Source organism: Seriola dumerili, unplaced genomic scaffold, assembly GCF_002260705.1.
Source record: "Seriola dumerili isolate Sdu_G_001 unplaced genomic scaffold, Sdu_1.0 BDQW01000191.1, whole genome shotgun sequence".
Lineage (NCBI taxonomy): Eukaryota > Metazoa > Chordata > Actinopteri > Carangiformes > Carangidae > Seriola > Seriola dumerili.
In genome coordinates, this window is record NW_019174446.1 from 5936061 (window position 1) to 5950928 (window position 14868).

Consider the following 14868-nt stretch of genomic DNA (forward strand, 5'->3'; position numbering starts at 1 on the left):
TTTATAATAATAAAATGAATATCCATTAAAGTGCAGCATGTAGAAAATAATCGATACATTCAATGTATTTGCATCAGAAAGATAAATGTATCCACAATATCTGAAGAAAGAGCAGATCTTTTTTTTTTGCCTTTATTAGCCACAGTGAGAGAGAGACAGGAAAGTCAGGGAGACAGAGCGGATGACATACAGCAAAGGCCAGGGGTTGGATAAAAGAAAACACAAACTACTTGTACTGTGCTTTAATCACTTATGAAGGAAAAGGTATCACAAAAAGACATTGTGTTCTCAGCTGTCAATTCATTTTCCTGATGCACATATGATCCTTGGTACCCTGGGACTCATAGAGATGATGATTTGATTTGAAGTAACTGCAGATTACTTGATTTGTTCTCTTCAAAAATTCTGTCCTGACATTACTTCCTTCAGTCACTCAATTTAATGGTAGCAATTTAATGTAGCAGTAGAGAGTGAAGTTACAAGTTATTCTGGCGAGTGGTCATTTAGTGATGGGACCCAACTTTGTTTTCCCCAGAGTAAAAGTATTAGAGTATTACATTCAGTCCATTTGTTCTTATCCTGTAAACACTCTCTTTGTCATTTTGATGCTATATTGGATGCAGTTTCAACACCTCTTGTTTATTCTTTACTGACGAGCAATGGCTACTAGGTGCAAACATGCCACTATGACAATGCAGTGTGCAATAAAAACTAAATTCATAAGAGATAGGTTGCCTGTTTATATTCATTTATTGCACCTTAGTTGCAGCATAACAAGCTCCAAACAAATCTGCTTTGCAAAATTTAGTTAGTAGTAAATAGTCATTAATTAGTAAATAGTTTAATATAATAAATATTAATATATATATATATATATTGAACTAAATGTCAACATATAGCAATCATGGAGCAACATTAGAATTCATTAAGCATTTATGGCTACGCAACAAATGTAAACCCAATATTCAAGCCCCTTTTAGCACTTGTTTTGTGCCAACTCCTGCTAAAAACATTTGGCTCTTTAGCAGCTAAATGCTCCACTATGTTTCCCAGCTAGTTGTCAAGTAAAACAGTAGCCTGCTAACAGTAAAGTTGCAAGTCACACAGTCAAAACAAAAAGTGTTGAGCTGAGGTCAACTGTCAGTTTCTCAGTGACCTCTTTCACATTACACACAGTCAGCTGAGTCATTGTTAATACCGTATGTATGTAAAAAAATATTTATTAATGCAGCTTTAAATAGGTTCATATACTATGAAATGCTTGGCGTCATAGTATAATTGCCCAGCCCTTACTCTACAGGCTCAGAAACTGCTGAGTAGGAAATTGAATATAAATCATGGAAATCTCAAATCAACCACCATTGTTTTTGCAAATAAGTGGATGTTTTTAAAATAAGTGGCTAGATGGCTCCTGGACCTTCTCTCAAAAGCATAAACAAGTCATTTCTGCATTTCTAAACTGTCATAACATGAAAATCAGTCAAGGAGACAGGAGCACTTCCTGTTTTTTTTCCAACTCATCCATGTTTTTGCGCTCAGATGGTACCCAGGTGAATAAGGTCTATTAATTAAGGATGGATAGGTAGCAGTGCTTTTCCTGAAGCATGACCTCCTGTTGACATTGGAGCTGAAGTTTCCTCTGGTGTCCTCTCCTGCTCCGTAGGCCTGTTGGCCAACTTCCTGCCTCCACTCGAACTGTCTCAATAAAACATGAAGAACAAAGATATAAAAATGTGGAGGAAAGAGCGAAATGCACCTTTAGGAACATTAGTCTTTCTAATCCAACTGGGACTTGAGCTATGCAAACACACACACACACACACACACACACACACACACACACACACACACACACACACACACACACACACACACACACACACACACACGGCAGGAGGCTAACTGCTCCAAGTGGGAGCTGTGCTGCTGAGGGCCGGATGAAAGGAAACACTAAAACTACAACGAGGGAAAGACAGGTGGCCAGTTTGGCAGCTCCACACACTCATGCACACACACGTACACACCAACACACATACACACACACACACATACACACACATATGCATACAAACTCCTTCCTCCTCAAACCCCCTGTTGTGCACACCTGTGAAAGTGCCAAATCCTGGACTCTACCTCGTTCAGCTCCCCTGCTTTCTTCCTACCTCCCTTCTCTCTCTCTATCTCTCCCTCCTCTCCCCCACGATGAATCTTTCTCCCTCTTTCTGTCTCTCCGACAGCTCTACTGTGTAAACATTCCTCTTGTAAGCTAGCAGCCTGGCTCTCCTTTAATTGCTTGTTAAAAAGACATTTCCTGCTAAAGAGGATACCACCATGGAAGCCTCTGTGATTGCTCGATTGAATGTGTGTGCACGAGTGAGTGTTTGCCCCTGATGAGTACGTATGACAGTGAAGCTGCAGGGTCCAATTGTCTATCCATGTATGTGTTTATTCATTGTCACCAAGTCTTCATCACTTAAATCATATTCAGTCACCTGATTCCACCTAAGAAAAAAAAGAGCACTAGAGGCAGCATTATATTAGAAAACAATGAAGACAAACAACTGTAAGACACCAGAATTTCTCAACATCTGCCATGTTGTAAACCTTGCATAATCTCCTGAACACATCCTGACTTTAAAAGGCCAGTTGCTTCTCTTCAGCTCCTCTTGACAGGCCTCTTTTACGCTGAAACTTGTGGTTGAGGGTGATCAGGCCAGGTAATGATTCGCTTCTCTCTTGAGCTGACAATTGTTTCCCCATGATGCTTCTCCATTGTTATTCATCTGGTTTTCTCCTTTTTAAAGTAGAATCCTCACTGGTAGCTTATGCTGACTGTCTAGACTCAGTATTTATGTCTGTCTGGAAAATATACCCTTATGAGCAAAGATGAGACCACAACTACAAAGGTTCAGAGGACAACTGGTGTCACATCCTTAAAAACTTAGTTTTTTCATAAATAAATTGTTAATGCAACCTTTAAGGACTGCAACTAATAGTTATCTTCATTCTTGATTAGTCTGCTGATTATTTCCCTAATTAATTAATTCACCATTTTGTCCTATTACAGTTTCCTAAAGCCCAAGTTGACATTCAGAACTCAACATGATTCTGTTTACATTACATAACATTTACATTTAGTCATTTGGCAGATGCTTTTTATCCAAAGCAACTTACAAACATCACTAAAGCTTGAGTGCAGTAGAAAACCAGTGTAAGTATTAAGTACTACATCTATTGAAGAAATGCAAGGAGATTGTATAAAGAAGAACACCAAAAGTGCATAGTAAACCAGTTACACATGTTAGGATTTTTAGGAAAGGAGGTGCTCTTGGAAGAGATGAGTTTTCAAGATATTCTTGAAGATAGAGAGGGACGCCCCTGCTCTCATTCGGTAGCTTGTTCCATCATCGGAGAACCACAGATGAGAACTGTGAGAGAAAAATGACAGACCTCAACTATGATAGAGAAAAAATTACAATTATAAAATATAAAATATAAAACAATTATCAAAATAGTTTAGCTGATTATGTTTCCATTGATTTACTGATCAATTAATCAACTCACTTTATTATTATTATTATTATTATTATTACTATTATGTGAATTATAGAATATGAAGAGCATTGATATTTGGCTCTGACTTCATCATTCTCAGTAACCAAAGCTCAGCACAGCACGGTGTGTTGATTCTAATCCCCCCTTAGGGAAAAGTGACTCAGAGCCTTTGGGTGCATGCTGGGGTGTAGGTGGGGTGTTTAAGCCACATTTGTGACAAAGTTCTGTGAATTGAAATGGTGGTCTGGTGGTTGGTCCAGACTGAGACGTCTCAACAGCCATTGGATGAATTGCCATTAAATATGGTTCACACCCTCATGTCCCCCTCAGGATGAACTTTAATCACTTTGGTGATCCGTTCAAGAATTTAGCTGCAATATTATAATGTTGACACGCTAAACTAATACGGTGAAATTGTTATACATGATTATATTAGCATGCTGACGTTAGCATTTAGCACACCACCTGCCAAATTATAACCTCACACATTTGCTAGCATGGCTGTAGACTCCGTGTTGTTAAATGCTACAGGAACAGCATCTGCAGCAGTAGCAGCGTCAAGCTTTCAGGTGATCTCTGTGGCAGTCAGCACAGCAGCAAAAGAGTGAGCTGATGGTGATGGTTAAAGTCGTTGCTATAATTAAAAGGGATGTTTGGATATGTGTTTTTAGGTTTTTGTGTTGCTGCTTTATAGCAACAATTACTTAAATTACCATTTTGATTTCACAGTCTGGTTTTAATGAAGTGGAAAGTCAGATAAAAGTGAGAGCGGTAGTGGACAGGAAGACCCTGAAAAAACAGAAAATGGAAGACAAATAAACACTAATCAAAAAATGGGCAAATGATTAAGTGCACAAGTGTTAGTTCTCATAGAGCTGATGTTGACACTGGCTGTTATCCTGTTGCCATAGTTTCACATGTGCAATGTGGACAGGGGTCTTGCATGTTTGAAATTACAAGGGAAAAATGAAAAGACACCAATTTTTATCTTGAGCCAAACCAGAACCAGGCCCAACACAGGTACAGCTGAACAATTATGAAATTAGAAGAACTCTAATTAACTGGATCTGCACATTCAAACCTTGTACAACACCATTTTCTGAACACCAACTTTAAAGAAGAACACAGCAAAGATATTATGGATGTTGAGAATATTTTACATACTTCATGTTGAAATATCAGAAAGTGCTAAAGAGATTTACATTTGACATAACAGCTCTGTGCTATAGAGGGATGGAAAACAGAGCCAGACCTTAACCAAGCGCAGGCTCAGTGACCGCCAGCTGACAATCAGTGGAGATGTATGAAATCTTAGCAACCAAAGGAAAACAGAATATCTGGTAACTGTTCAGCAGGCGATGTTGAGCTCCTCCTGCATTAATCTGTCAACTATGAGAAACACTGGATGACCTGCACAGACTTTTCTACTTGACCTGGGCTGGCCATAGATGAAGATTGAGATAGATGGAGTTTGAGACACACCCTTAGGTGCCTAAGTTGCACACACACTGGGCTGCAAGAACTGCAAGTGTTTCATCCTTTTACAGAGTGCGTGAATCAGGAGCCACTTTAGGTTTTATTAGCCTCTAAGCAGGCGGGTACTGATCCAACTGTGAACATGTGCTGCCCTCCCCAGAGTGAAAAAATCTGAGCTCCCTGGATACAGTTATTAGGCATAAGACAAGAAATCAAAAAAAAAAGAAAATTGAAAATAGCTGCTTTTATTCAACCGTAACTGAAAATAATTTGGTATTTGCAGTCCAGATTAATAAAAAGGAGAGTTTTTTGGGGAGAGGAGAGGAGACTGAGTAGACTGAGGAGGTTTGGGTGGGGCAAGGAGGAGGAGCAGGTACACACTGCAGCAATCCTCTCCTCAGCTATAGAAATACTGATGAGAAAGAAGGAGAGGGTAAGAAAGAGAGAATAAGAAGAGAAGCCAAGCCTTCAGTCAGTAGCAGCTTGCCAGAGTGTTGCTTTGCTTCGCCAGGTCCCTGTGCTCTCTGCTCTGTCCTCTCCAATAAGACCCCTGGTTTAATGCTGGAAAATTCCCTCCAAGCTGTCAATCACCCCCTTTAATAAAAACAAAGTATAACATTGCGGTCTCACTCGCTCTCCGTTCCCCCTCGAGAATTAGAATGCGAGGTTTTGTCTGCGGAACTGTGAAAATCTCCTCTGCTTTTATTAGCAAAGCCCTGGTTCGACCGAAACTCTGGAAAAATCTGGCCACTCTCCGCTCTGCGTCTCCCATCTGGACTACATTAAAGCCAACCACCTGGACCCAAACCAAACCTGAAATGAAACTGGGGGTATTACAGAAAATAACTTCAGGATCTGCCTGCACACACACACACACACACACACACACACACACACACACATATAGATACATATCTTCTTTTATTCACTCGTGCACTTATTTGCATGCGTGCATGATCCTGACTTGGTTCATCCAGCCTCCTGTTTCTCTCACTTTCTATTCCATGCTTAATCAGATTTCCTTAAGGAAAACTAGTCTTAACCTGCGTGATGAGCTCTGATTTGACTGACTGGCTGGTTGGGTGTGTGTGTGTGTGTGTGTGTTTTTTTCTGTAACTCACCAACTGATGGACTAGTTGGGTGCTGACAAGCTGGCTAACATGGCTGACAGAATGAAGGATTGACTGGCTGACTTATGAGCGACACTTACTGACTGACTGAGTGGCAGCTGGCAATATAGAATATGTGAGATTAATGAACTCTTTCTTTTACTGATGATCCAAGCAAAACTCCTTTGAATTATGGGTTTTAGCCCCGAGTGAACTGCAAGCTACCATGTTGTCTTTAAATCTTTAAAGTAACTGCTCATCACAGGATATGAACCCTACCTTTTCGGTCATTAATCTGGATGCAACTGCATGACATATGCTTTCATTATGATGAGCGTGGGCACTGTAGTTTCTTTTAATCCCACATACACCACCCTGCTGCTGTATGTAATCAACAGAGGACCAAATGTGTATTAATCCGCCACTGAATAAAATCCCCAACAAAAAACACTATTTCCTCTTGTTTGAGAAATGTAAAAAGACTAGTGTCCAGCTGTTGAATCACTAATGAAACTATATATTTGTGACCAGTTTTTAAGGATTTATGTCTTTAGTAGGAAAGCCTAGGCCCGAGAGCCACAGACAGTTTGGAGAGGTCTGAAAGCATTGAGGGACATTGTTGGTTTTGGTCTTTTCATATGATTTATTGACAGTAAGAAAAACATTAAATAATATCAGCCTTATACTTAAAAGCAAATTATTGCAGGGATGGTAAAAGCAAACAAACATTTTGAAAATCTTTACAAGGATTTTCTTTTAACACTTTCACTCAGTATTAGATGCATAATTACAGGCAAAAACAATAGACTGTAAATAAAGATGGTCAAAGCTTCCGTGACGTCACCTACAGGTTTTTGAAGAGCGGTTTTGAAGCACAGGGTGAGCTAAGTGACAGCAGATGGTGATGCCTGACTCAGCCTAACTCCCAGTTAATCCAAAAATGTCCAAAAAGGCGGGGCGTGTGTGGAGCCGAGACTTCGGTGCATGTCGGTTTATAACTGTGGCAGCCATGTTACCGTTAGTAACGTTAGCACAACTGGTTGTCTGGGCATCTTGCTCGTAGGCTAACCCAAAGTTAGTCTGTTTGTTGGCTAATTATCTAATTAACAAGCTAAGCTATAAGCCAGGTATGGGGAGCACAGACGCCAACACTTATTATTGCTAACATATAAATTACACAATACTTGAATTTCACTCACCTCAAGAACCTGGCTGTAAACATGTTTATTTCTGCTGTGAAGTTGGGCATTTTAACATGGGAGTCTATGCGGATGGACTGTAGCCAGCCCCAAGTGGCCATTCGAGTAACTGCAGTTTGTGGCACTTCCATGTTGACTTCATTTTACAGCCCCAGAGGTTGTCGCTTGGCAAAAACACACACACAGTTTCATGATGAAATATTAAGTAGGTGTGCAACTTTTAAAAAAGAAACAGACAACAAGATGCAGCAGCAATACATCATGACATCATAACTGGATTTAATTTTGATTTTTTGACATTGTGAGAGCTGCTAATTAGCTGCAAAAAAAGTTGTATGATTACAATCACCTGTTCAAGAAACCTTCAATAACTTTATTCAGATCTAACAACAGATGCTGAGATGACAGGTGCCGTGTATGTCAGGTGAAGCTGTTCCATCTCACCTTATTACAGACACACTGCAGAACGGAGTAAAGTAGACCAGAAGAGGATTGAGTATCTTAAGGCTTCAGAGGACATGCACATGCAGACACACACACACACACACACACACACACACACACGCACACACACACACACACTGCCAGCTGGTTGTATTCCAAAACCACTCTCAGCCTCCTTAAATCACCAAGGTAAAGTGTTAGTAGAGGCAGAACAAAATGAAATGAAAATAAACATGGCAGAGCAACGTTTACAGCCCAGAACCCAGTATCACTCCCCTCGGTGGAAAACACACCATAAATTACTGCAGATCATTTTGTGGAATTTCGGAAAAAATTGTTCCGCACTCCAACAAAAAATTGGGCAGTTGATTTATATCAGCATTAAATGTGCATGCATGTGAGTGAGAGAGCTGTATGTGTGTGTGTGGGGGTGATTTGTGTATGTGCCTGCTGGGTGTCCTTGTGTGCATCCATTTGTTTATGTAGAAGATTTGTCCTGTGTGTGTTAGAGCGCAAGACCGGGTTGTAGCTGTGTGGAGTAACAACGCTGTGGTTTTTGACCATTTGATTCTGTACATTTCTTGCTCTGTAGGCAGCTGGACAGCTTCCACCGCTCATAACAACAACATGTTCCATATGAATCCCACTCCTCACTACTGTCAACGTTTGGCTACGAACACAACCCCGGCTGCACACATTTGTAATATCCTTGGCTGGTACTAGCCTGGAGCCAATAAAAAAGGGACAAGACAAAATCATCAATGTCAAGGCAATTCGTTTTTATTGTAGCTTCTCTGAGGAAAGCATTCTTCTGGGAGACAACAAATTTAAACACACAGTTTACAGTAACTGAACTCTTTGTTTAGATGTAAGCTACTGTTTGGTGCAGTCGAAATGCTGGTCATGTACTGCACTGTATGTCAACAAAGATAGTAATCAACTTTGCATTCCTTACCTAAACAGTCCTCATACATTGTACCCCATCATAGTTTAGGTAAACATATGAATGAATGTAAGTGATATTCACTGTCCTTTTAGTTCTGTTTTGGTCTCCACCAGCTCCTGAGAAAACTTTAGCTAAATGCTCCTCTACATTCACTAGCTACTTGCTAACTTGCTAACTTTGTGCGAAAAGGCACCAAAAGGCTCTGTAGAGCTGTGGGGAACTGTAAAGTTGGTGATGGTTTTCTGTGGGTTCATCACAAATAACACGTCATTTGATCCACTGTTAATATAAAAAATATTGATTTTTCCATGTGAATCCCATTCCTCGCTCCTCACACGCTTCAAGGCTTGCATGTGGTAAGCCTGAAAATCAAACGATAACAGTTGTAGTTGTTCCCTGAAAGCAAGAAGTTAAAAATATAAAGCAGTAGCATGAACGCTTAAGCCAAAATATTCCTCCTGAATATGATGAGAAAATTGTAAGGGCCCTTTGGTAGCAATTACAGCTGGGAGCCTCTGTTGAATAATCTCATCTTTGCACATCTGGACACTGTAATTTCTGTCCAGTCTTACTTTGCTAAATTGCTCCAGCTCCATCACACAGAATGGGAAAAATGAGCAAATTGAAACTGTCAAGGCCTTGTCCACATTCTCAGTTCAGCTGAAGTTTGGGCTCTGACTCAGCTTTGGCTTTGTCTCTGGGGTCAGCACGGAGGCGATCAATTCTCTGCAACAGGTCTTCTTCCTGTATTCCCAGCCATAATTCTGCATTCATTTTGATTTTAAGGAGAAATGATGCTGCCACTATCACTGTGCTGTTGCTGTTAAGTTTGCACTTAACAGATGTACAGCTGAGCACATGGGTCAAACATTTTAGTTATCTGTTAATTAGACCATGAACAAACATAATGTTTTATGCTTTTCGTTCAGAAAGCGACAAAGAGCGAGACAAATAAAACAACAGCTGTGTCACCTGCACATAACAGTATTAAACTCATGTCAACATTACTATTTTGAAGACTAATCATCCTGAATAACAGTAGAATATTCTTGAGCTACAGTATGCAAGTCTGAAATAAGGATTTCTACAACCCATAACTGCAAATGCAGTGTATAAACAAACCAAATTGTGAGTGAAATCTCCTGAAGATCTGTACCATATCGTATAGCTTAAAGGCATGAGGTCTGTGTCCCAGTTTATTTTTGCAAAAAGCTTGTGGCCTGGGTAGCAAATCAGAATCTCCCATTTTTAAGTATGGAACTGAATTGCTATGGGCATCTCAGCATAACGTTTAAAATATGAGCAGGATTGTACACTGGCAGTGGCTCAAATGGAAAAAGGGGCATCAGTCACAAGCATGTGGTTGGAAATTGAACATGCAGGACAGTCTGCACATTGTGAGTGACTTGAGCATTGCTCACTCTGCTGTATTGGTCATTTACGGGTGGATAACAGAGGTCACATTACTATGGTGTCTGAGTGAGGCTTCCAGCCTCTTGCTCTTTAGCCAGTCCAGATTCCTGCGTGTTTGTGTGTTAGATTAATGTGTCATGGACACAAACTGAACGCATTTGTTTAGTCAGGACACTGTGCCAATGGGTAAGAGAAAGGTTCTGGTTAGTACAGTATCAGATTTCAGAGTTGGTGATTTAAAGGAAAATTGGTTGGAATGTGCTACAGCTGTGAGTGGTGTGGCTCTAAAGGCACTCACACAGCTGTATCACTATATCACCAACTGAGAAACATTACTGCATGACACAAGCCAGGTTGTGATTGTCGAAAATACCAGCAGGATTTGTAAGAAGAGCCTATATTGTTGATATTGTTTTTTATTGCATTTTATTGCTTCTGTCTGAGAAAATTTGACGTTCATTTTCTGAAAATACTGGAAAAATATTTAAATTACTGACACAAAAATGCTACCAAGTTCAAACACCCACATGCTGGTGTAATGGTTCATATTTGGTTCGATCTACAGACATATTTTCCCTCTGACCCATGGGATAAAAAACAATACTGAAAGGCAGAAATTAACTACAAAGTGTCTCCAAGAGTTATCAGTCAAAATGAAGAATAATGGCAGCACTGAGAAGCTGCAGACTACTTTACCAACATTTATTCAAACTGTCAAATCCCATACATCACCAACATAAAGAGCACATGTTTGAGAGTAACAAAAAATTGAGAGGCTGATCCAAAGATCAAAGGAGACAAGGAGAGAAACTGAAACTAGGAGTTCCTCCAGATAACCCATAATTCACACACCCAGAGGGTCAAAGTCATACAGTTAGACCACCAAAGTCGAAAAGATGCAAAATGTCTTTGCAAATGTCAAGACTGTCCAAGACTATGAGCAATTTATAATTCTACAGGAGAACAGCAGCTGCCAAAGAGTTGACCTGGTGTTCTTGTCCATTACTCAGCACTCTGTTTACTTTGCAAAGCTCACTTTGCTCTGGGAAGAAGTAGTAGATGTATGCAAGGAAAAAAAGATATACAATACCAAACTAGTCTCAGCAAGCTGTAAGTGCTGGATACACCCTGTGGAATCTGGGTGCCACGGATTTGTTAGCCACAAGCAGTTTACCAAGGCAGTCACAGCAGGGTCATGTGGTCAGGGCGGAGGTCAGAGCACACTGGGCTTCCCTATAGAGGAGCGACTCTGGCTGAAAACAGAAAGGACAACCCTCATGGACCCATTTCTTTGGTAATGAAATGTTAGTATTAGCAAAGTAGCAAAGCCTGAGAGAGTTGGTGGGTGTCCCATCCTGGTTTTAAACTGAGGCTATGGGTATCCTTCTCCAGACAGCCACTTTGTCATAAGGACCTCTTTATAGTGTGTTTGTAAGTTGTAACTAATGGATTCATTATTGGTTTTCATATCATTTCCTGATTCTTTAAAGATCAAATTATAACTAAGAACAACTTCAGCCAGGTTATGATACATCCTGGTGGCTTGAATAAAATAGGTGTTTTGTTTTTTTAATAATTATTCCGAGGCACATTTATCCCTTTATCAGTTGATGACGGAGGGAGAGAGAGATGCAACAAAGGTCCAAGGCCGGACTTGAACGAGGGGTTTTGCAGTTCATGCTTTACTGTCGAATTAAATCCATGTTTGAGTCTGTCATAACCTATATCTAACAGCTCCAAAAATAAGTTCAGAAGATTATGATTATTTAGAAATCATAATTGCCAATAGCCTGTAGAGTATATTCAAGATCCACAAAAACTACTGCACCTCTGAGGGTCCCCTTGCTGGATGTGTTCCTCATTGTTTTCAAAGTGTGCAGCATAATCTGGTTCTGATTTCAGCGCTGCGTCAACATCAGCCTCTCACAGGACAGACGAGTTAGACTAGAAGCTTGTGGCATACTGTGTACACTTACTTGATATATGGTTTCCTTTATTTTACAATGCTTTATTATTTTTCTATTTTTATCATAGTAAACCATGAATCATTATCATGTAGACAGTGCACAAAAAACACAGACATACAAAACAAAGCTGTGGTTTCAGTGGAAAGGATTAGAGCCTTCTGAACTCTATTTCCCAGAAGGCCTACTGAGTCAGAAGACTTCTGCACAGACTCAAATGACAAGACAGAAAAGACAGGAGGAGAAACTGAGAGGGAGCCAGATGGACAGAAAGTAAAAGCAGAACTACACAGACGTAGTGAATGGAAGATGCTTCCAGTAAAGACACAGAGAACAGATTGTCCTGTGCTAATTCACTATATGAAAATGATCAATAATGAGTGTGACAACCAAGGCTATAACTCACTTTCATTTAATTTTCAGAGTGCTTTTTGTCCAGCACTTGGCTTTGGCAGGACATATCACAGTTGCAAATTTTATGTTGTTGTTACAATGATGTGATTATGTTTAGAAATATGAGAATACAGTGAAAACATCCAGAGAACAGGAAACGCAGCTTCTGTATATACTTTCTACAGACTGGGTTGAACTGACCCCAGCAGTGAAACGGTGCAAACACACCATGGCAGATGTGGAGTTGGGGGATTATGGGTCCCAATAAGTTATGGAATGCACTTCTGCCACTTGTCTCTGCATGGACCATAAACCAACCTTCTCCTCCATGGACAATGAGCCTCCTTGTGAGAGAGGAAAGATGTTCAGGGAGAATGAGATGAGCCTGCCAACAGAAATAAAGATAGAGGGGATGGAGCGCTCTGTAAAAACGTGGAAGCTTTCAAATGAGAGGAAGAATAAGATCTGTGCTCCGCTGTGAGCCATCAATCAGTTTAGAAGGCTCTCTCTTTTTGCAAGCAGAACAAATGATAATATTTTGATCAGCATAAATTAGATGCTGTACCTTACTGAATGTTCTCGTACTTCCCCATGACAAACATGTTAAACCTTGGTTCTTAAATGGAGACATTTAATATATTTTATTGAATATTTCAAGTCTATCTGGCCTCAGAAAATCTGTAACAACATAAAGGAGTAAAGGAGATTCTTGGCTTTCTACGATTTCTTTTTTCACTTAACTTTGTTTCTTACAGGGAAAAAAACATAGATCATTTGAAACTTTATGTATTATTCAAATAGATTTGACTGACTCCCATACAAGTGATCTCCTTTAGTGTTTTACTTTGGACTATAAAACATTAAGTGTAACTTGGAGCAGGTAGATTGAGTTAACAGAGAAGTCACTGGTCTTCTCCTCAGTCTGTGAGAATTTGTCCATGTAAAAACAGTAACGCGTAATAATACTGTATTTCAAAGATGAAAAGTACCATGGTTCAGCAACAGAAAGCCAAATTGTCTTTAAATCACTAATGGTTTGGAAATCTGGTAATTAATGAAATAAGATAACTTTAAAGCAATAGTATTTGTGTTTATTTGATTTCTTGCAGAGGGTTAGATAAGAAACCAATATCACTTGTGTGTATGGTGAAAATGAAGCTAAGCCCAGCAGCCAATTAGCTTAGCTACACTAAACAAAGCTAAGCACATTCTGTGTAAAACCCTTTTTTTTTACATTTTTGATAGAGAAAAAAATGATTGGTTAATTTTAAGTTTTAGAGGTGTGGGTAGGTACATTTTTGTCATGCTTTCAGGCCTTTATTTGTTTTGAACATCTGTGTTCTTGTAGTCAGTATAACTGGTAGGTGAGCTTGTTTGATTATAACAATACTGTTTTATTTTTTTATGAAGGACATTTGTAGATTATCAGCAGGATCACTATTACTGAGGTTTCACAACACAGGCAGCTAACAGTTCAAGACAACAACAACAAGCTGAAAATGGAAAAAGAAGTGGTAGGAAAGTTTGTAGTGGGATCCTTATGGGAACAAATTGGCTGTGTTACTGGAGTTTCTGCTAAGTGTTGGAGAGTTAAATACACTATTTAGTGGCAACTGCAGCTGACAGGCCATTATGGAAACAAAGTGAGCAATGCATGACAAGTTTTTTATCAGCACAAAATGTGGTTGAGGCAGCACTCTTTCTGCAACAAAAACAGCACACGTGAGCGTGTCCAAACTATACAGTTAGGTCAGCCATCATTCCAGGGAAACTGCTGATACTTGGTGAGGTCCTTGGTGGAGTCAGTTTTTTTTATAGTCATTATTTTGTGGAGCATACTTTGTCATGGTTCTTTTGTCCTGCCTGTGGCTTACAAATATATGCAACACAACACCTGTATGGCAGATGTCAACTTTTAATTTAAATCAGTTCTGATTTCAAAGCTGCCTGGTCCTGACTAAACTCTTGAACTTTCATCTAAGACTTTTCAGCCTTTTTTTTTGATGCCTGAGACAGGTGTGTTGCTACTGAGAAAGGTGTTTGATTTTAGCAGGATTTTTCAGGATTATTGTTGTTATTCTTTTTATGCAAGTCTATCATGTGTTTAGTGTCGTTTGGTGTTCAACTCTCCTCCAATCTTCCAGCAACATACAGAGAAATGGTACAAAGGGATCTTGAGGAGGCTCTATGCAGCCCTGCTGTTTTTTTGGGGGTTTTTTTGGTGCTGCTCCCTCATGATTGTGGGTCTGAACAATGGGACCAGTGCCAAACCTACATCAGGCTGCTCCCAGTTATGCTTTTTTTTTTTTTTAATTTATTAGCTTTTGTCATGTCTAATCAAAAGTGTGTCTCCTGATTGTATTAAACAT